Source organism: Hylaeus volcanicus, chromosome 2 (genome assembly GCF_026283585.1).
Source record: "Hylaeus volcanicus isolate JK05 chromosome 2, UHH_iyHylVolc1.0_haploid, whole genome shotgun sequence".
NCBI classification, from domain to species: Eukaryota; Metazoa; Arthropoda; class Insecta; order Hymenoptera; family Colletidae; genus Hylaeus; species Hylaeus volcanicus.
In genome coordinates, this window is record NC_071977.1 from 7,122,668 (window position 1) to 7,146,125 (window position 23,458).

The window sequence follows — 23,458 nt, forward strand, 5'->3', positions numbered from 1 at the left end:
ATTTCAAAAGTGTTCTTGTCGTTCCTAATAGGATAAGGACTAATCTTTGTTGAGTGTTAGCGATAATTTTAAAATTTCGAAAGTGTTCATGTCCTTCCTTATAGGGTAAGGACTGATCTTTCTAGTATTCTGCGATGAAACTTGAATGGATTTAGTTGATGGAAAATTGAATTCAGTTACTCGAGAATTCCAAATGTTGAATTCCGCACTGAATTCTACCAGCAGTATTGTTCATCGTTTTACCAGAACTATTGTACTAAGTTACAAGTTCGTGTAAAATGAGTGGTAAAAAGTATGCTTAATGAATGATTGAAGAAGATATACCATTAAGATAGTGCTGTGTAAAATAAGGATCCCGAGTGGATTCAAATTTTACACTTATGCACTTGAATGGGAACCTATTTTCTCAGAAAAATGCAGGAATTAACGATTATGAGTGAATGATCTAAAATGAATACTGCAAGTAGCAGTTTCAAAACTCGTACCACTGAGTCAACAATCAGTTACATGATATTCCAAACTATTGAAAATGGATTAAGATAATCCGCGTATTTATGATTATCTCACAATAGTTGTGACAATGACGCATTTAAAAAAGTTAATACTCAATATCTCCGGTATTAAACACAAAGTAGCAAAACTATTGACAGTGAAATTTTGATTAGAAACGCTATTTAAAGTGAACCCAGTATTTACAAAGCTATCGAGCACGTTCTCTTACAACGTTCGCATAAGTAACGATCTTCGAGCAATAGCTTACCCGCACCCTACCATTAGGTCTAAGTATTTATGGGCTCATTCATTTCGTTTTATGTTTCAATTTGGACGCATTGATACTTGTTTGTTTACATGTAAGCTGCCACTCATTCATTCGGTCACTCAGCTACTTCTAACCAACCATTATTATCTTCTTTGTCGTCGCAAACACACTTCCTTCATTACCCACGACAGTTCCATGTCCTATCATTACGCATCACTGACTGTATATTTATATATTTTTTTACTGATAATGTTCTCTTTCGGGGTACATTGGTTTACGCGCAATCTTTGACAATACATTAATTGCAGTACATAATTCGTTTCTTCCCTCAATAGGTAATGTGGAGTATATTTTTCTAGACCTAATACATCTTTTATACATCACTCTTGCAGTGCTTCTACTTTCCTTATTTCTTGGCATTTCCGAGTGGAATGTGTGAATAGTCCTTAATATTTCGTGCGCGGCCTGAACAGGTTCCTCAACCGGTAAGGTAGGCCACCATAAAGTTTAACGAGTTTCCAACTCGTGTTTAAATAAATTGGTCACCAATTACGTCTACGTAGGTGCCGTCTTCTCTATAATCTATTTTTGTGCATATTTTTTTCTTATACACAACTTCCTCTTGTTAGTCTGTTCTTTTTTACCCGCGATTTCATATTTTACAGCGACGTAGCGTTGCGTGTAAAATTATCGTTAAGATTACCTAACCAAAGACGTCAAACTGCACGTGTATATTAATCTGTTCAGCTATTCGAACATTCACGTTCCACCTTATGATTTACGAGTGCAGCTGCGTAAGGTGGATTGGCAACAGAGGCCGTTTCATTTCTCCTTAGTGCTTCTGCATCAGAAGCATTAGCAGCGCTTTGAATTTCTATTTAGACCCGAATCGGGGCCAGAAAATATTTATATACCTTGTGTAAGTGTTAGGCGCGACTAGATTTTCAATCCGATGAAAATATCGACAGCGAAAACTGTAGAGAGCTGCACGGATATTTTGCAGCCAGGTGATACTGCAGGAAACCGCCAGATGGCAAAGAGGACTTCTTCTATGTCCTTTTCACGCGCTCCTGTCTCTCTTCCTGACATACTACAGATCAATATACATAGACACATAAAATTGCTTTATTCAACAAATCGTTACGATCCATCGTTACTCATACTTTATGAAACACAATTGCACGTTTTCGTGCAATTTTTCTTAACATCTTGTAACATATTATGTATTTTATTTTGTTATACCGATGTGTTTATTCTATACCTTACACTATATTTTAGATGGTTAATTTCTTTATGATGGATGGATATTTTCTTTAATATACATGGAATTGCTATCCCGAAATAGTAATTAATATTGAAGTTTGTAAATAATTTTTTGTACATAATGCACAAAGCTGTGCTGTGCTTGAATGCACCGCCCAGGACGCCATTATCATCTACCGCCGCGAGTGCCTCTATATCACAGGTTGATCCCCAAGAGTTTCGATCCGTGCGAATAACGACGACGAGAATCGCGCTTATCTAAAATTCTGACGCTCGTTCATGATCGAATATTCATCCCTGGTCTCCCTGGAGAGGAGCGGAGGAAGAAGGTACAAGAAAGCAAAAGAGAAGGAAACGAGCCGCGGAGCACAGTAGGGTTAGAGAGGAGGGAAGAAAGAAGACCAACCAAAATGAGAGTCCAAGCAGTGCATTGAACCATGCTGGAGGAGACCAGAAGAGTCAAAGCCACCAGAGCGATGAAGAATGGTTGCTGGTTTAGCAAGAGTGCAGATTTGCTCGAGTCGGGTGCAACGGCCCCTTTGCTTTCGTGTCCATCTTCTCGTTGCTATAGCTACGCCTCTAATACCTCCTTCCACTTTCGAATTCCGCTTCTCCATTTTGGTTTTGTTTGAAATCCATAAGGAGAAGATCTATCCATTTCGAATTACGCGCGTGATACTTCAATCATGGTTTTCGATAGGTCGACCCCGCGAGAATGAACGAATCTGTAGTGTAATCAAAGTAATGTCGAACTGTACCTGTATCTGTATCGAATAGAATCGTTCATAACATGAATAGATGTAGTAACATGTAACCACGCTGGGAAAAAGCTTGTAATAATCATGAAGCCATCAGGTAACTGTCGTCAGTAGCTACAGAGTGTCCGGTTCTGTGAGAACAACCTTGGCTATTAAATAAACCCCTTTTAGTGGTTGCCTGGTTATCTTCAATGGCGTTTTAAAAGGGGCATTTAGGCCCATTTTGGCTACCCACACAGCCCCTGACACCCTTCCCCTTCTTCTGCATTATGGTGGCTCTCTTCACGCCCCCACCATATTCGACACGCGTCCTACCATGCTATAAGCTTAAAGGCCCTGACTTTTACGATTCTGTTCAAGTGGTCATAAAACCGGAGTTTATTGCCGTCATGATTTTAAAGCAAACGGGCTGCCACCTGTCGGAGTCCCACAAAAGCGAAAACTGCATCAAGTCTCTTCATCAGGGCTCTATCCAACTGAGTATTTGACGATTGTTTCGATGAACCGCAATACTTGCCCGACATACTAATAAATGTGACGCGGAAGGTACATGAATGCTCCTGTGCGAATAGACTACGGACAGTGCAATTTATCGCGCTACTTTGTACACAATTCGCATACCAATGTAATTTTTGGAATTCAACTTTGTAATCTTGTCATGTATGAAAGTATAACGACTCGATCTTAAAACTTATATTTCATATTTTATCCACTGGTACAAAAATGTCACGGATATTTAACAGTGATTCAGTTTTAAATTTGAAATTTACAAAATTGCTATTTACGTTGACATTTATGTTTATAGTCATTGGCTACGAACATGAGTTTGCTTTATTAGCATTTTGTTGCTAAATGTATCTTTTGCGTACGTAACACGTGAAGACAATAGGCTGTGAAGGTGATTGCAAACAAAGAGCGATATCATTTTAAAGTGACATAGAAAGTGACAAATGAAGTGTTGTAGCGATAACGCGGACGTATGGAACGTTTGAATAATTACTCGTAAACGGTACCGTTCCGTAAAATGTGTACGTCTAAAAACCCTTTTTCCGAGGCACACTCGAAGTAGGTGGGTTATATCCTAAACATTCATAATGGCGAAAGTGAACGAGCAAATAGTCCGGTCCGGCCCCTGAGAGCAGCTTATGATGGGCATTACTCGGCTCGTTACGGAATAATTTACGAGGTGCGAACCGCGGGGGCGATAATCCAGCGACATTTACATCCCAATAAACATTCCCGATACTGGTGCGGCGCGCGCCACGGCGCTTGCTTGCCCGTTTGCCTCACGAGGCCCACTTTTACGGGGTTTTAATTGTACGGCCGTAGTCTAATTGGTTCGTAAAACGCCGAAGTATCTCGTAAAAGACGTTTATGATAACATTCCTGTCGTTCGTACTCGCAATCGCGTCATCATCAAACGCCTCGGACAGGCTCCGTAACATCGGACCGGTTGTGCCAGAATCGAAGCCATCGAGCCGTTGAAATGCATTCCATGCGTATGAAACGTTTACTCTTCGTATATTCGTTTCTCTTTCTCTCTTCTTCTACTGCTTGTCGATCAAACGATCGCATGTAAGAGTCAATTCGTGAGATCGCTTTCGCCAATAACGATAATCGCAAGGTGCCTCGTTGATGTTGGTCGTTTGAACGTCTGAATGGATCTGGCAGCGTTAGTTCGGCACGAAACTCAGAGGTGGCGGTGCACGTATCCCCACGAACGGTCGGAGAGCGCGGAGCGAAGAGAAGAGGAGAGGAAAGGTTGCGTGACGCGCGTGTGGCGTGCAGCTTTCGCTCTACCGCACGGCGGCCGACGTGTCTGTATCCGCGGCTGCTCGCGCGTTACCATTTGGTGGGGGCAACGCGGGGCGGCGCCTAGGCGGTCATGGGCGTCGTTCCAACTTGGAACTACTTTCACATGGCGTAGGAATTTTCGTGCTGTGCTGGCGCGGTACTCGTGACGAATTCAATTCTGATTGGTCCTTAAGCATAACCTCCTCCCTTGGCACCCTGTTTTCTTCCCCCCTCTGCTCCCGGTGGACGCCGCGGCCTCGTACTTCTCGTCTCCCTCTTAGCTGCGGTAGTACCGTGTCTTACTCTTTCTCGGTTCCTCTTCGTTACCCTTTCCCTTTCTCCGCTTCTTAGTCGCGTCTTGAAACTTACTCTTACGCGTGCTCTTGTCTCTTTTCCTTTTCCCGTCTCCGACTGTCTTTTAGTTGAACGGTTCTTTTCCATTCTACGATCTTTTTCATTTTTTTCGGGTTTTTCTTCAACGTCTTATCTACACCGCTGCCTCGAATGTGGAAAATATAACATGGTTCAAAGCAGCAAGCACGAATTTAATCTGGCGGCACGTCGTTGAGTTGGTCGAGCGCTCGACAGGGGGCTCTGTACAGTCTAATCGAGAGAACGAAAGAGTAAGCGTGTCAAAGAGAGCGTAGAAGAGGTGAGACGGGACGAGTCGCGTCGCGACGTCGAGAGGTGGAGCGAGATGGAATGAGAGGGTGAGAGAGTTAGCGTAGAGGGGGCGTCGTGTGCGGGGGAGGGGGAGAAGAGCGACGACGGAGCAAGCGAGAGAAGTCGGTTATCGTATCGGAGAGGGGGACGACGCGTGAAAGACAAGGAGGAAAAGCAGCGGTGCGCGGTCCTCGTCGGCACATAGTACACCGTGGAAGAGTGTGCGCGCGGGAGCGAGAAGGAGCAGTCGGAAAGGAGAGAGCGAGGAAAGTTCGTAGTGGAAGCAGGAGAAGCTGATGGTGAAACAGAGAGCCAAAAGGAGACGGACGAGCGAGCAAGAGACAGAGGACCGTACAGAGTGGCGGTACACGGGGCGCGAGAAAAGCGGTAGTGTGCCGTGGACCACCGCACTGGCATACCGTGGTTCGTTACGATCCCCTTCGTACGTCGCTTCGTACTGAACCTCTCACAGTCATCAGCGAAGTCACATTTCGACTAGTGCTAGTGTGCAGTGCGGACAGAGTCAACGGTTGCTTTGGCCCCTTTAAAACATCGACCGACTTTTCGATACAGGGCCCCGGGCCTGACCGATCAGAAATCATCATACATACATTTCGAAACGATAGAGAGGAAGAGGGAGGTGTTCGCGAGGGAGAGATCGTCGCGTGCCGGCCGACCGAACCGTCGACGGGCGCGCACGCGGTACAGATCCACACAGGCAGTTTTATAGCCAGTCTTATTACCCCGGTTTATTGCGTCGTAACGATTTAACGATCATCGCCTGTTTTCCACCGCCTAGACCGCCGGTTTATACTCTTGCCGGTAGCTGTAACCATAACAAACCCATAAAAGTCAACCCCCGCCGCTGCTATGAGTCCCATTCTAAATTACAATCCCACGGCCTACTGACATTGACACTCTGGTTGTAAGCCGCCGCTCTATACCTACCTACCTACCGATGACTTTTATGACCTCTTAAAAGCGGTTTAATGCCCGTTTGCTTGTCCCTCGTCGACGCTGTCACCTGTCGCCACCCGCGTCAAACAGCGTATCGGTTCACGACGCGACGCGACGCGTCCGCCTCTCGCCTTTTGGCGCGAATCAGCTGAACACGGAACAGAAAACAATAATTATCTCCCGTGAACGGACCTAACCCGAAATAAATCGGGTTGGAGCACGGACTAGTGTCGGTCGACTAGCCGCGTGTGCTCGACGCTTTCATTTGAAGCAACGAACAGTTTTCTCGAGAGGTGGTTACCTACTCGTACGCTTTTGTTCTTCTCGAGTGCCGGTGTTTCAGTGCAAGTGATTCAAAATACCCGGAATAATGAACTCATATTTTGAGCAGACTGCGGGTGGCTTCTACGGAAGCCACCACCATCAAGCAGGGGCTGCTAGCCAACATCACGATCCAGCTACAGCCGCGGCCTACCGAAGTTTCCCTCTTGGCTTGGGAATGTCACCTTACGCGTCTACGCAGCATCATCATCACACCTCGTCCTCGTTGGGAATACATCCTGGCGGTGGTACCAACACGAGACCACCGCAGGACTCTCCGTACGATGCAAGCGTCGCGACGGCCTGCAAACTCTATTCGACGACACCCGAAGCATCCGGTCACACCACGTCTTCGTACTCCACCACGACGACCAAGGACTGCAAGCAACAGGATCAAGCAGCGGCTCATCAGAATGGCTATGCGGCCGTGATGGCAGCCGCAGCCGTCAAGGACGTTTGGCAGTCAGCGACCTCGGGGGCTAATAGCCAGAGCAATTCGGTCGTACGTCCTTCCGCGTGTACACCAGAAGGAACGAGGGTTGGTAGCTATGGTGGTCTCGTAGGCGGTGATCCGGCATCGAGTCCTGGTAACAACAGTTCCTCGAGGTCCCTCACGTCGTCCTGGAACACCTGCAGTCTGAACTCGTCCGCGAGCCAACCGGTTGCCACGCAACTACATCAGCAACCCACCGCCAACCATACCTTCTACCCCTGGATGGCTATAGCAGGTGAGTTTACATTCATAAGGTCTTTCTCTCTCTATCGGTCCGTCTCTCTCTCTCTATCTCTGTCGCGCAACGATTATCATAACAGCCGTGATGAAATATAGAAGCGACACGAGAGCTTAGGGGAGAGAGCACCAGTCGGTAGAGTAAGGCCACGTGGTCGGGAAAGGCGTGGTGGATCGAGTTTACCCGGTCTGACTTCGGTCAGGCTAAATCGTGTTCAACATTTCATGATCAACGCTCGAATTACGTAGAAGACACGTGTAGATCGAACGCATTTGTTTTCCATCTTATGCTATGCTTACTACCCGTTTCCAATTCCGCTGTATTTAACAGGAAACGGACGGGAATTTAACATCGCTGCGCGTTCGTGAACGGATCCAAACAAATCATTCCCTCCGCTGGTTCCGCTCTGAAAAATGGAAGACACGGTTGTATACAATCGTCGAATGTAAGGTCGACGTTGTCGGGTTACATCGAAACTGGTTGCGTAGTAATTTTTTTGACCGACTCTATTTGTGCGTCGATTGAAATACGACGAATCCGTCACGAAGCGTAGCCGAGATAACGGATTTATAGTCTCCGGAGTAAAAATATTCCGTTGCCTTCTGCGCGAATGAATGCACTGCGTGCCTGTCCGCTTGCCTGCCTGCCGGGGGTTGGTAATAACTAACCCGTCCGTGTGAAAGCGACGTGCAAAGTGACACCTCGAATTATCATTAAATGCGCGATTGTGTATACCTCTTTTGAGCGCGCAGCATTTGCGAACTCTCGTTGAGAAGTAACGCAACTTGTATTTTAAAGTCGAAAGAAACCATTTTGTTAAAAAAAGAGCTTAGCGTCTAATACGCGAGACAATCGTAGTAAGAAAGTACTTAGTAGTCCCTCGATGCTTTCGTCTGGTTAAAATTCTTCTGGTTTCAAAGGGGGACCGCCGTGTTGCGATGACAATCCAACGATTCTGTTGACTTTCGTGCGATCGTACGTTGCAAGTATCCATAGTTTACATCTGTACGTTGTAAGCGTCAGATCGTGGAAAATCGGTCGTGGAGCACGATAAAGTTACGTCTGGTGGATAGGTAGAATGGAGTCAAGTGCGTGTAAAATCGTTGGGTACGTCGAGTATAATGGGGAAGCCCTCGTCCAATTGGGGTTCAAGTGCCTTCCTCGTCGTACTCACCCCTCCGGAACCCCGAATTCCGGTAGTCAGCTGTTTCTAGCCTTGTCTTTGTCCCTCCCGGCAAAGAGGATCCCTGGTAACCTCTCGCTTTGTCGTAGGCAGATATATAATCACTGGGGTCTTTCTCCAGCTCTCTCGCTTTTCGGTCGCCGCCTCTTCTCCACTATCTCAGCTGGATCCTAAGACTGTTCGTCTTGGTTCCTCGATCCTTCTTCTCCTCTGGCCTCCTTTCGCTCTCTTCCTACGAGCTCCTTTTCTCTAGCCTCCTTCTCGCGCCCTATGGTCCGGTTTGAGGCCCGCCTATTTTTTTCCTTCCTGCTGGACCACGCGAGGTCCTCTCCCTTTATGCATACAAGGGTGTAGGAATTATTTTATGAGCTTTCATGACGTAGGCGCGTGCTTATTCAAAGACAAGAAGAAACGGGATTTTATCGAACGAACCTTTATTCTTTAGGACTTCTATAAATACCGAATCCTTTCACAGAAAGAGAATTCAATATTCAGAAGACACCGTGTGCTGTGTTCTTGTCTCGACTAACACTACTTTCGTATGGTCGTAACACGGCTGTGTAAAATGATTCCTTGATCAACTTCTTCATTTCTCCATTGAGCATCTGAAACAAATTTACAGTCAATGAACCGTCCGGTAAGTTGATTCGGGAGGAAAGTGGCTTCACATTTCCTCGATGTTTGCGAGAGAAACGGAAGACATAATCGTCCGATTATGAGTTGCAAATCGTGTCGACGATGCGGCGGAATGCGGCGATCGTAGGAGGAATCGTAGGAACGGGAAAAGGCAATTGATCGGCTTGTGCTCTCGCGGAACAGGTTCTATGTGCTTCGCGGATCGAAAGTCGTTGACTCATTTCGCACTCGCCCCGGCAAGTGCTCTTCAGTGTTGCTGGTACAAGCGATACACGCGCGTAGGAAAATTTATTGATACAGCATTATGGATTATTTCATCGTAGATTAAAGTCTTCGGGTAAATATAGAGCCATCAACGTGTCTACCGGCATTCGTTGCTCAGGCCTATAATAAATAATTTGCTTTTATCGTCACGCACACCGAGAACCAATCCGTCGAGACACTAGTACCACTAATATAGCGTGTACTATGAACTGTAAAAACACGAAGACGACACAGATGACGAACAACGATACATGACGTTTAGAATGAGAAAAATTGTGTCATTCTCACCTCTCGGTGAGACATTTAGGTATTTTAATCGATACATTTTAAATTTTCCGTTACCGGTTTCCTTGCGTAGTCATAAAATTGCGTAGGTATAACGAAGACTTATGAAAACAAGTTTTATATCCTGCTTTAGATTTATATCTAGTCGGAAAACCCATATCTTATGGAGTCGCGCTATGCTCTTTCAACCACTCTGTATGTTTCTAATGCAATAGTTTAAATCGTGGGAGATCTTTGATCTATCTTTGTTTGTCCTATTTGATATCTTGATTTTTTATGATAATTGCTGGGAATAATGAACGCGATGCTATATCTATAGTATGATTTATTACATTTGTAACGGTATTTACGTTAACGTTTCTCCTAAGTGTGCAATAAGTGATTGCGGGAGCGATTATGCCGCCCAAATCGCACAAATCAGCGTGCGTTAGACACGGTATCATTAACTCAGTTTTATTGCGGATCGGTGTTACGGGAACACGATCTCGAGACACATAAACGGTTGAATATGCGTGCATAAGCTCACGATCGTTGAAGAAACTTGATTACGCGGAATGCATTTGTATCGTTGCCGTGATAAACATCAAAGAGAACACGCGGTTGAAATTCATTGTGATTTATGATGGCCGAGTACCGTCGGTATCGCCACCGTTTTCAAATGTAAATGTCTCTCCCGGTAATGAAGTAATATAATGCTATCGAGAACGTAATGAATCGTGTACAGATACGACCAGTTTTATTCGAATAGACAACATTTATTTAGATAAGATCGTCAAGCTTACACAACGATAAGTTGGCGGATGATCGAATACTTTATCGAACTCCTTTCCGTGTTAGTGGGTGATTTTCAAGACGCATCGTCTGTTTCACAAAAGGCTTTTCTACCGTGCCGTATCACTTTCTGGGGCCGTTTTCAAACGTGAACGAAATTTATGGCGCCTCATTGAAGGGTCCGCTGCGTCTATGGGGTAATTAGAGGGCGTGAAAGTCGGAGCCTCGAATACTATCTGTACACCCCGTGGTTCATTTATCCCGGCGAAAGTACCTCGTTTCCCTGAGGCTTTCCTTAGAATGCTAATTCTTGTTTCGTGGTATCCTATTTTATAATACCGAGGGGAAAAAAGTCAATGTTCCTTTATATTATAATGTTGCAAAACAGTCAACGTTTCACGCACAATAGTTAATCGTGAATGTGTAATGAAAAGAATCGTTCAATAATTCACGACTATTATCTGGTCAATGCTTTCTCTGCGACCGAGCAAACTTCCTAAATTGATCAGGAAAATGCGAAGTACGTGTTGGAATCTTAACGATCTAGGCATATTTTCTTATTCCTTTTTTGATTTACGTATGTCGATATCGCATCGTTATGGCGATCTTTATTGGGCGGTTCGTCTAGCCCCGGTGCTGTGTATGAAAGAATAGAGCTAACAAACCTTGAACTCTTGTGCCGTGGCGGCCGGCGGTTCCCGCGTAAAAGCCACGTGGTCTCTCCCGCCACTCTCTCGAGTTGGAAACGAGTATGGTGCTACTCCACGATACGACGGTTGCCAGTAGGTGTTACGTACCTCGGGGAGCAACCTCGTTCAATATAAACCAGCTAGGAACAACGCTGTAACCGTAACGTTGACGTTTACGACGACGAAATCGTGGCTCGGCTCGTTTACCCCTCCTCCTTATGTGCCTCCACGCTTACCGCTATCGTCGCTGCGAGGGCTCGTCGGTAATACAGAGCACATATCTTTGTGTGTATCGACCAAGATCGTTCCGCGTCCCTCCTTCGTGTGTGGTAGAAATGTTTCTCTGGAACAGAACACGGGCAAGTTCATTGTACAAATCATTTATGGCTCGCCATTTTTTTACCGATTCTTTTCACGCGAGCTTCTAATTACCGACAACCGTCAACGGAACTTGATTCGTATATCGTACATTTTACTCACTTTCTTTTACAATTTCCGTCGTTGTTTTCCTTTTGTTGTTCGCTATTTTCATTGATTTCGTATCCACAAAACCTCGAAGAATATTTATCGATCAGTTGCACAGCGAATACACGGACCCGAAGGTGTACTTCGCCTCTTTGTAGGTATACCTCAATGGCTGACGAACATGGCCGTGTGTATTTTCTATCTTGATGCCCGATCCCTGTGTCTGGCTGTGTGTTTCCTCTGCGCAATTCCGAGTACGTTTTTACGAACCATTTAAGGCGCCAATTTACAATCGGAAAATTGAAAAGATTGGATCGTGGCAGAGTTGCGTCGAATATAGGCGTGCGTGTTGCACGCCCGTGACCAAGTGGTTCAGCCTCTACTATCTACCTATAGAGGTGTGCGAGTGAGTCGAAGTATGTACGTGCGCGCGTGTGTGAGTGCGCGAACACCACCGCACCGCGACCTAAAGAGGCAACCCAAGTAGGTAGGTGCGTTCATCGTGCATGGAGAATCCACAGACCCTTTCCATGTGTTACTCCGTTGGCCCGGATGGAGGATGACGTACGAGCCTCTCCGTATGACTTACTACGCCCTTTTCCCTTCTCCACGCCCGCCGCTTCTGCGTACTGTTCGCTCGAAAAACATTCGGGTCTCTGAAAATTACGTGGCCCATCACATTTGATCGGAAGTCCTCCCGCTACTCGTTCATCAAATTCCTCGAATACTTACCGAAACGTCTTCCGCCATCTGTTTTGCGAATGCTATGCAACCGGAGTCGCTGTACATTTTTCTCGTAATTTATGCTGCTGATGAAATATTAGGGTTGCCAAATATGAAGTATTAGCTTTTAATAGGTTTGCTACTGTTACAGCGTATCAACACTTTTTCAACCACAAAAGTCCCGCGAACGTACTAAAATAATTGTATACTGAAATTTGTCTAATTAATCATTGATGCGATGCGAAGAGAAACTTCCTATTTGAGAAGCCCAATATATCATACGTTGACAAAATTATGGTCTTATCACGTACCCTATTATCAATTGATTTTCAATTTATGCACGTTAACGGGGCAAGGCGAATGTATTGTTGCAAGAGGTAGTGTATCCAAGTCGATACAGTGAGATAAAATGCCGCAAACCGTGTCATTAAAATTAATAGAAGACATCGATCAAAATGTATCGTTATGTTCGTAATTTGCATAAACCCCACCGCATAATTTCATCACGGATCGAGTATCGATCAATCAATTTTTATACTTTCGTTGCGTTGTAACGCGAAAACCTTGGAGGTACTAATCACGGGTGTTGGGGATTCACGGCATGAAAGTGTAATTTCTGATCGGCGGAATCACTTACATCCTGTCTCACGTTTTTCTGCCGACCACTCCGGCCGCAACTCGTAAACACGAATAATGCTACTTCACGCGATTTTGCAAAAGGCTCACCAGTGTTAACCATGCGTTTTACATGTGCGAAATATAATTGCAATGGGCATTCGATACGATCTTGCTGTTCATCCCTGCTACACATTGATTCGCCTACTTACCGTAACGCATAAAAATGCTTTTACGTTGGTTATTACATGCGCTTCAGAGTGGCGAACTATGCTTGCTTAAAGGAGGATGCAAATGAGTATGAACAACAGAATAACAAGGCTGCAGACCTGAAACAAAATCCGAAATGTTACATTAAGTTATACTACTGAAAATAATTGGTAACTTATCCAAATTTTATTGATACGTTTCCGCTGAAACTCGATGATATCGACGAACGATTGAAAAATATACGGAGCGATATCAGCACAACGATGATGCACCGGTATCTGGCGCTGGAATCAAGAGGAGGACACCACATACACGTGTTCGTCGGTTGTAAACGACGAACGATTCCGAGAGTGACGGGGTCTGTGTCTCTATCGAGACGTAGTCCAGTAGTAGTAAACAATAGCAACGTTTTATTCGTGCCTACGAGCTGTAAAGAGGAAAAGAAACGAAGGAACGTGAGCCAGCGCGTAACGCGCCCGCGCGCGAGCGATCGAGCAGCCAAGGCATAGGCGGTGATCGCACGTTCGGCCGGCAGCGTACCGACTGCCTGCCTACCAGGGTTCTCAATTTGATGGACGAGCTGTTCGCATGTACGAGAGGCGCGCTAGCTCGCCTTTATACACCCGGCAACGGGCCGTACGCTATCTCGCTGTTTTGCAAATTTCATGCGGGAGGAGTTATCGCCCTCGCGGCCAGGTTTAATCCTTTCGCTGTATACCGTTGTCGTTAGCGGTAATTTATCAATTACTCCGCGGAGTTTCTGAGATTGTTTCCGAAAGCAGAGCACAGCTCCTCCCAGTCAATTGTCGACGACGTCGCGCGTTATATGCCTCTCCCATGGAATCTGAATTTTATTGGGAGAGAGATACTCGTAAATTGCATCGACGATTCGTATTTCAACAGCCACGAGGAAAATGACGAAACCGTGTCGACGCGACAAACGCGTCTTAAACGCGTAAACGCGAATTAAATCAGAGAGGATATGGGTTCGACAGAGATTTTCAAGGCTACTGACAGCAGAATCACCGCGCTTTTGATTGGTTCGGCTTCTTGCTCGGTCTATATAGGAGACTGCCATTTCGCTGCTCCGGGCTAAGATAATGCATACTTTGGATCGGCCGCGCTTCGTAGCCACGAAGAACGTGTTTAGGTGCTCGACGATCGGAACGACTACACCGGCAGACAAAGGATATGTATACCTGTGGCCGTAAGGAAGGATGGGTACAAGGCAAAATAATTGAATCGAAAAGTGTTCCTGCTCACGTTTTTGCGGAATCTTCGCCCTTGGTCGAAGATGAAGATGTAGCTCGTATATATCGAGTATTCGCTGCTGAGAGGTCGAGGCATCGGAATGAAATCGTAGCGAAAAAATACGAAATATCCGGTTGAATACCTCAACAATTCTCGAAGATGTTGAACAGAAACGCTCGACACGCAGGATGTTCCTTAATTAGGCACCCATTAAACGTTCATCGGTGGACACGTTCCTACGCTCGTCTGTCCCACGATCAAACCAACAATCTACATCGATTGGCTAAACGTTTCTTCTTTCCATCGATCTTCCATCGCACTGTTACTTAGGAATTCGACGCGTTGTCTCGGCGTCTACGTGGAACTCGTTGAAATCGATGATTGGCGGCGCATCGCGCGACCGTATCGCACCGTTTCCATCAACCAGCCACGAGAAAAGAGAGTGTTGCGTGCTGACCACAGAGAATATTCGATCCGTTTCTTCGCGTCCTCTCGGTCGTTCTTTGCCACGTTCTGGCGCCATCTGCTCGACGTGCGCTCGCCCTGACTGGCCCTGTATTCAATTAATACGCGTCGATGTAATCAGGGGACTGTTGATACCGCAAATAGACTTCGACGTTCATAACTCACGCCGCAGTTTTTGCGCCGGCAGACCTGCCTACAGCTCTCCCGTCTGCCTGGATGGGGCGGCCATTACGTATAGCACCTGCCACCCTGACTGCGACCCGACCACAATGCTTTTACGCTACCGGCCTCCTGTCTTCTTCATTCCAGTCAGGTTCGACCGATTCCACGGGGCACGACCATAAAAAAGTTATGAATATCGAGCACCGGCTAATTGCCAGTGACACCGATACACTTTATCGTCACCGAGAGAACTGGGACGCGTGGCCCGGAAAGCCCGCGCAGCGAAAAGTAAGCGTCGATTGCTCGTTTATTTGTTCGTACGTGAACGAGATTACTCGGGTTTGCTTGCAAATACGATTTGCCGAGCGGCATGCAATAACTGCTTGTATATGTGTACTCTGACGTCACGCGGTTGATTAAGGTTTTTGATCCCAACTGCGTAGATTCCGGAACGCGTGAGATTGAATACGACCTTCGTACGCTTTCGTACTGGTACTCCAAATTCTCATTGTTGTTTGTCGGCTCTCCCTCCATTCTACGCAACTTATCTTCCGCCGCAATCTTTAGTTGTTCCCCTCCTTGATTACTGAACATGCTTTACGATCCTCCTGTTTTTCCTTGATTATCAACGTCTTCGGTGTATTCGAAATTCGTCCGTTCATTTTTCCACCATGCTCGTAACTTGAGTTATATAATTTCTCGATTGTTCGTCGTGGTATATCCGTTGCGTATATATATTTTGCATTTTATATGCTGTCGTTTTACGTGATGATAAGTGTCTGGATCAGTGTCGTAAGGAAAAGGAAAAGTAATCGAAAGAAGAAATTGTGTGTTCGTTCGGGTGCGATCCACGCACGCGAGATTACGCACGCATTAATCTCTTTCTTCTCGATTGGCCGCGTTACCTATTGTCCGTCGGCCTGTTTGCACATGTGCCGAAGACAGCGCGCGCCGCGATTAATATTTATTTACCAGCGACTGCGCGAGTACAGAGTTTCATTTCTTGTTTTTTATTTTATTCGGTCGTTCGGTCGATTTCACGCGCAGAAGTTGTTATTCGCCGAACGGCATAAGTCACCGCGCGCGGCTTTATGCGAGAACTAAATCGAAACGTTTGCGTACCCATTTATTTCGTAGCTATTGACCGCCGACGCGGGTGGGAAAGGACGACGGGCATAACTCATCCACCTGAAACCTCTTGACCTTTTAAAATAATCGCTCGATCGTCCCTGCGCGGCTTCGCCGTGGAACGAAAATTTCTTAATTTTACCGCCTCTTTCCCGTCGTACGCGCCCGATGATGTACGATTCGATCTCGCATTTTTTAAACGGCTCTCGACCACTCACCCTGCGAACCTAACCGCGTACAACCGTTATTACCTGCCGGCCATGTTAATCGCGTTGTTCGAGCGTTAATGGAGAGACACATATTCGGCCATCTCCCGTCGTTCGTCATCTTCCATGAATATTCCGGACGGAGCGCGTTCCGGTAGCGCGCGACAGCGAGAAGAAAAGAAACGAGCGGGATGCTCGAGGAATCGCTCGGCCGATCGACGAAATTTAATTAAGAAATATATCGACGAAAGGGAAGGTGGTCATCGTGGTATTTAAAACCGATAAGGTGGGATGTGAACTACACCAAGGCTGCCTCCGGTGTTCGCCATTCTGTTATGCTACAAATTGCTAACCCTCGAGGAATGTCGACGATCTGTCTAGGAAGCTAATTGACCGAAATATCGCCAAATTGAAAATGAATAAATGCCGAGAATTTCGAGCAAAAATGCTATTCCAATTTATATTGCAATTTAATTAATTTTCACGAGGCGCCACCGAATTCCAGATGCGTGAATCACGACGCCCATCGACGCTGCACTCATGCTCAATGAATACTTTATCCACGCGGCGTATGGCGCCGCTGGCGGGAGAGGGTCTGGAGGGAAGGGGAGTTCTAATCTTGGCGTCCTTTTCGTGTCACTAAAAACGTACAACGATCATTCGTCCGTGGCGAAAATTACGGATTCGTCACGTGCACGCGCGAGACTAAGCGTTTGTTTTATCGGTATGCGCGGACTGCGTGCATCGGTGGGAGAGGGAGAAAGAGAACCGACAACATTATCCCGCGATTAAGAGTCTCGGTTAAGAACCATATAACTCAGACGACATTGCGCGGCAACCGTTCGACGAATATCAACGTAATACATCGTTTATAGCGCGTGTTCTCTCTCGTATTGGGCGTGTATTCGTGCGGGCGGGCGTTCGCTCGCGCGCGTGCTCGAGATCGCGACGCGTGGAAAAGTTATGACGTATTACCTTCGCGACGTATTTATTAAACGGCGGGAAACGATATTAGGCCGGCGTGAACGGACATTATGAGGTTAGGTAACGACAAGCGTTTGTTGTGCACCATTAGCTCGAGAAATTTACGGCTACTGTGACCAGTGTCGCTCTCGGCGCGCCACGTTTTTTCTCTCTTTTTCTCATTGCTCCGCCCCACCTTTTCCGTCTTCCCCTCTTGGTCACCCTTTTCCCTCATACTTTTCCACGCGGATTCGTTCCACATTGTACTCTCGTTTTCCTGTTCGCAACGCGACAATAAACGCGGATCATTCGTTCGAACCTTGAGGATTTTGTAGCACGAAGCAGTGGCGGGCATTGCACTGCGCGGTGATCATTTCGAACGACCTCTTTTTTTCAATTTTAGAATAGGGGAGAGGCTATATAAGGTAGCGCTCGAGTGTTGGGAAATTCTGTTTCGATGCATGAATCAGATCTTGTGACGCTGCGTTAGATTGATTCGTATTTCAGATGACGTAGAATTCGGATGACGCAGAGACGGGTGGAATCGAAACGATAATATTTTGTCAGAATAATTGGAACGTTACTACGCGATAATAATAGCTCTACGTCATACGAGAGCATGGGCTTTTAACAAGTTTGTACTCTGAACATTTGTTCAGCGATTTCTTAAGCTCTATTTCGATCAGCACGAGGTTCGACGATTGCAGGAAAGTGTAACGCGCTCACGATGCAAATCGTGGAAAGAATCGATCAAACGAGTGGGGTTCGATTTCCTTTTGTCTCGGGAGAGGGGGTCTATATATGGGTTAATTGGACTGTAGCCCAAGGCTCGGATCGTCCGAGAGGCCCTCAAAGTCGTTTTTAAAGCCCCATACATGACTTTAATTTCCAATAAAAAATACTCCACCTTCTCGTTAGGTTATACCATATTAAAACGCTTTTTGACAAATTACTCTATATTCTATGCTAAGAAATCCAATTCTATTCGTCAATTTGCTCTGAAAGAGAAAATGTCTTTCTCCTTCTCGGAATGTTTGTATGTCTGCTTTCCAAAATATCTTGCTAATTACATTGCTGGTGTTAATTAATTCCGAGGAAGTTTTCTCTTACACGTTCCACTTGCGTTCGGCGACGACCGTTTACCAGCACGGATATCAGAGTCGATGCGTTGTGCGTCCAATAATGAAGAGTCAACGTGACGGAAGTCATTGGTCAAGACTGTAATCGACAGCATTTCTCGTTTTGCGAGGCGAACGTTCATTAGAGTTGCCGAGATCTCGAGCGCGGCTGCGATTATTTTTCCACCCGGAGCAGGTTTTCTCTAGGAATGCACACACGCAGTCGGTTGTTTGATTTATGGCCGCGGTTAAAAGTAGTCTTGCATCTACCCGCATATTATATATTGCGCTCAGCGAGCTTTAGACTGCAGAGCGGTCGCTGCGCACACCGGCTTTATGACGTATTTGCTTGTAACGTAAATCGAATCGCCGAAGAAGAAATCTCGTTTCCGGAGACGAGAACGCGGTCGATGCTTCTTCAGCGGTCTCTTCGTGCTCACACCTAGCGGTAGACTGTTTCGAACAATCATCACTTTCAAGGACAATAAAGTGTTTTGCTTAAATTATAATATGGAAAACATCTTCCACTTTATTTTTGGACGATGAAGGACCTGTTTCTTAGTTATGGTATAATTTACGAGGCACCCTTGTAGCGGTCATCTACCTGAAACTGTACCGTGTTTACGGCCTGTTATTTCGAAGTTTATTGAATCGCTAAAAACTTCTACTTAACGTTTTCACGCAAATTTTCAATAACACGTATCGAAATTACCCTTTACGTGCACGATGTAAGACACCTGACTCGTCTGTGGTGCCAGCGGGGTAAGAAATATTGCCTTAAGTTTCCTTGCAACATATTACGGAAAATGTGCACGAAATGTGTATTATTATCCTTATTACATACGAGATAATAAAAGGCTCGAGTATATAAAATAACTCTTACCTTCAAAATTAAACTTTATACGCTATACCTCGAAAAATATGGTGTCCGGACGAGTTAGGGAGGTCAGCGTCAAGGGGTTAATCTGGTATTAATACAAGTACAGTCACACGCAGGATGACGCGGAAAAGGGTCGACGAATTTAAGGGCGCGTAAATTCTCGCAAGGGGTGGATGGGAAATGTACGATCAACGCAAACCATACTGAAATAATTTACGATCTTGTGTCGCTTTGCTCTAATATTATTTGAGCTCTATAGACTTTTGCGACTGACTATACGAATCAAAGGACGTTTCCCGTTTATTATCATCGTTGTTTGTACAGTTTGTGCATCCTTTGTGTAGATTTGATAAATATACACGTTACAATAGTGGTCGGAATATATATTATAATAACATTGAAATGCATGCAATGGTGTTTGTATCGGGTAATTTCACGAGTCTGCGTACTTTTGTTTAAGTAGGGGAAAGTTAATAAGGCCTTAAACATTAAAGTTGCCTTTAGGATCACTACTTCACGCCAATAAATCATCCTCGGGTATCCAATCGATCGCTATTCGTCAGTGACCCTAAACGTCATTCTATTAACAGTTAATACGTTTTTAACGCAACTCGGTTCAACGTTTATTACGTTGCGCGTTCGCTTACGGAAATAGCATGGAAAAAACGTGGGTCACAAAGGGCCAGGAGAATAGACGCAAAAGTCTCGGACAGTGCCGTAATTTGCCTCGACCCGCAATAAAACTGGCAAACGGTCGCGCAGTCACGTTCGTCCTCCGATACGGACACTTTGCACTGAAGAGCGGCTTCGGGTACGAGGACTAAGCCCTCTCGGAGGCTTCCTGATACGCTTCAGCGTTGCACGAACCAATAAACAGGACTTGTATAGTGAGGAGAGTAGCTGGAACCGTTAGCCTTTTTTACGGGTAACAGTCATAAAACGTCCGTCCGAGCCGAGCGACAATGAACATAACTGTTACCTTTTACCTTCTTTAGACCCGCCACGAAACCTAGGGACCTGCTCTTCCGGGTTCTGGCGTCGCCGGTGTCGGGCCAGTCTGGTTCAATCCGTCGTCGATATCTCGTCTCGCCCAGTGCCCTCCTCGAGCGATCGCGTCGCCGTAAATTCTATTTTGTCTCGGATTAGATCTACTACTGGTCGAGTTTTATTACGCTGACAAATTCGTTGCATATATTTTGGCCCTGTCGTGGAGCGTCCTGGCGACGCGATGTGTTCTATCGAGGGAGTGAGCGTAGTTGGAAATATTCTGTTCAAGATGGCTGTATCTGTTCGAAGGATTCGCGAAGAATTTTTATTACTCGCGGCCATCATGGAAAGTAAAATCCTTAAATTGTGCCACGAGCCCGAGAAGATCAAGAACGTTTTTCCTCAATTATGCTGTGACTTTGAGGCGGTTAAGAATCATTAGACTGGAGTATCTTCAAGAGGAAACGAAAGGAAGTCCTGATGTGGCGTTCGTTGCCGTTCGTAATCTCCCGGTTGTCGCTGGTTTCTCGTAGCAATAGCGTGCGGTGTTCCGAGCAACTCGATCCCAGCGGAGTCTCCCGCCATGGCAAAAGGAAGATATCAGTGCGATCGTAATCAGAGGAGAGCGAACGGGGGAACGGCCAGAGGTGAATCGTACAAATTCGATACACTTTGCACGCTATTCTTGGACAGCATCAACGCAAACGCATTCACGCCCCGCCCACTGGGATTTACGACGGAATCCTGACGGCGTGCGAGAGTTGCAGTTGAAAAGCGTGTGGCGTCCGTCACATGCGCGACGTCGAGAACGGGTTTCGCTGGAGATCCGAATCAGCCAGCCCCAGGAACTCCACGATCCTAACGATGATCGGTGACGATCGATTGATTCACTTCTGTGTAACCCCCGCACGATGTATGTACATTGAGAGGGTATTTCGATATCTCAATAACCGGGTTCAGAGTAAGTTCTCTTTAAAATCGCAGTAATGTTCAGCTAGCAGCCTACTGTGAGCCATTTGTATACATCATCCTTAGCAAAGGGGGTAATGAGGTTGGATGGTCCATTGCGTTCGAAAACACTTCTTCCCTGGGTTCCCGCTTCTTCTTCTCGCGATCCATACTCATTGCTAGCTGCGCATATACTTTGCTGGAAGGTCTTTCCCGTACGACTTACGAGCAACAATTTTCTCTTCCACCGAGCCAGTCGAACGGCCCCTCGGTTAAAACAGGGAAACCAGTCTGGCTCGAATAGAACGAAAACTTCTTCTGACGGATCGTGACATTCCCTCAACGAGTTGCCACTTATTGATTAACCTCGCATCAGGTTTGCTCGTTCAATTTCAGTAATCGCGTTCCGTCCGGTTTCTTCGTTGTGGGATTACCCACACGGCCGAGCGAAAATTTCACTTTGCCCCGGGAACGTTTCCCGTCGGACGGCCATCGACGATCGAACCACTGTCTTTAAGAGCTTGCTAGGCCGCTTCAAAGTACTCAATTTTAAGTTTTTTATATTTTCTTGATGTATCCGGTCTGGCGAATGTGTTCTTGAAATCTTACACTAAAATCTGCATAATCGACAAAGTTAGGTAATTTTTAGTGGATCGCCCATCGAGCGCATTTACTGAAACTATAATCGCGAGGTATCTCAGGAAACGTTTTATCTTTTTTTCTCATTGAGACATACTTGTGCAAGTGGAATGTAATCTAAACAAGCTGTCGTTGGAATAATTCTGAATGATGCTGCACGTAACCTCTTGATTCATCGATCCTTCATCGTTATATCATCTATCGTAGACGCCAGGCTGCTCTCGATCATCGCGAGGTCGTTGCTACGATCGATTTCTCCCGTCAGTTTCGTTACACACTTCTCGCGCTCGCTACTGTACTGAATTTCGTAATAGATTTATCATGGCGTATTGGTTGGCTTGGCGCTAGGACTCGTAGCTTGGTGTACGTTCTGATAGCACCGCCTTCGGCCTTCTGTGAGACGCCCGTTCCTGAGTGAACCTACGGCAGAGCGGCAAGCATCGGCATTGGTATTCAGACTGTCGGTCCTACATTACTTACCCTCCGTAACTAAAATTACACCTTTCGTTGGCGCGTCGTCTCCCACGTTCTCCTGAACGTCCGACATCGCGTCTCTGCACGCGCGCACGAGACATACCGCGGAAATGCCTGCGTATTCCTTTGCTAGTCGTCGTCCTTGATACTGTTACCGATTATTTATAGATATAAATTAATCCTAGAAGAAATGGCTAAACGTAAGCCGATACAACAATGCTCCGATTGTTTGCAGAAAACTGATAAAATTGGGTTCGATTGAACCAGAATGAATGAACCAGAAATTTGAATGAATCTGTCGGATTTCGAATGAAAACGTTGATTTTGCAATGAATTGAGATTGCTCTAACGAGTAGTTCTTCATTGCGATAAATCACTCCTCGTAACTACAATTACACCTTTCGTCGGCACGTCGCCTCCCACGTGCTCCACCTGAACGTTCGACTCGGCGTCTCTGCACGCGCACGCGTGCGTCTTCCCCTGCAAGTCTACGTCGTCGTCGTTGATATCGTTACTGTGATAACAAGCACGTGGATCGACTGGTTAGTGTCCGCTGGCCGTTTCTCCTCCAGGGTGAATGCAGTCTTCCATCCACGCCACTCCGCGTGACTTCGCTCGGGCCAACGGCATAGCAATTTATTCGCGAAACTCTGAAATTTGCGTGAACCGAAAGTGCCGGTTTCGATAGCACGTTGCTTCGACGATATGGCGGTTACTCGCAGATTCTTCAACGTTTTCGCGTGTCTTTTCGATACAATGTATCTTTCTACCTGTGGGTAAAATCGAATGAAGGCTGTTCGGTTTTATTTGGAACTAAACCACTCATCCTTCTGTATCTGCAAAGCAATAGCTGTTCGATATTCAATTACTCATAGCAGCCACTCATAGTCAATCGATCCGTTTACTGTTCTTCCTGGTCTATTCTCGACCAAGTGTATTCACCTTCGGCAGAATTCGCCAGTACGTTCTCGGACCTTAGCATGCACATCGAGAGCACGGCAGAAACTTTAGCGCGGACCTTAATATCTTCTCTTAGGCTTCCTGGACCCCTAGCAGGAGCGATCGTATCTTGAAGAGAGACTCGAGGCAGCATGGTTTCCGTAAAAAATTTCCCGCGCAACGGGGGGAATGGAGCAACGCGCGGGAAAG

General features: G+C 46.0%; 1 protein-coding gene across 3 annotated transcripts in view; it reads left to right on the plus strand.

Annotated features, from left to right (window-relative positions):
* The first annotated feature begins 6,388 nt into the window (after positions 1–6,388).
* Positions 6,389–23,458, plus strand: part of LOC128872459 (homeotic protein antennapedia) — a 301,598-nt gene continuing 284,528 nt past the window's right edge. For all 3 annotated transcript variants that reach the window (XR_008456189.1, XR_008456188.1, XR_008456190.1), the window contains exon 1: positions 6,389–7,244. The gene's annotated coding sequence lies outside the window, so the exon portion shown is untranslated. The remainder of the gene's footprint in view (positions 7,245–23,458) is intronic.